Source organism: Capsicum annuum, chromosome 1, assembly GCF_002878395.1.
Source record: "Capsicum annuum cultivar UCD-10X-F1 chromosome 1, UCD10Xv1.1, whole genome shotgun sequence".
Lineage (NCBI taxonomy): Eukaryota > Viridiplantae > Streptophyta > Magnoliopsida > Solanales > Solanaceae > Capsicum > Capsicum annuum.
In genome coordinates, this window is record NC_061111.1 from 5,317,748 (window position 1) to 5,318,340 (window position 593).

The following is a 593-nucleotide window of genomic DNA, read 5'->3' on the forward strand; positions in this document are numbered from 1 at the left end:
CTAATATGCTTTCTAAGCATATTAGCGATGCTGTGGTAGTGGATTCCTCTGTGAGTGCTGACATTCAAGAAAATCTTTCTTTTGATGAGATTCCTGTTGAGATTCTTGATTTCAATGTCCGAAGACTAAAGAACAAAGAAGTTCCCTTGGTCAAGGTGTTGTGGCTAAACCAATCTATTGAGGGTGCAGCTTGGGAAGCTGAGGCGGATATGCGATCCAAGTACCCGCTCCTATTTTCTGCAAACTCCGATCAATTCGAAGGTACCATTCTTTCCTAAACATGCACTTTTGATAAAAGTTGCAGCAGTTTAGCTGTCATTTATTATGTGTTCAGCTGTAGTTTCTTGAATTTATGCATTCTATGTTGCATTCAGAGTGAGAAACGATGTGGTGATGAGTCTAACGAATGGATTCAGCTGTATTCTTATTCCCTATCTAATCTTGGCTTGTCTAGAGTCATTCGAGGAAGAATTTTTCCAAGGGGGGGATGATGTAATACCCCAGGAAATTTTTCGTTGAAATTTTGTGCGTAAACGTGTTGGGTTCTATCTTCTAGAATGAATTATAAATTTTCTGTCTGAAATGTCTTAGAT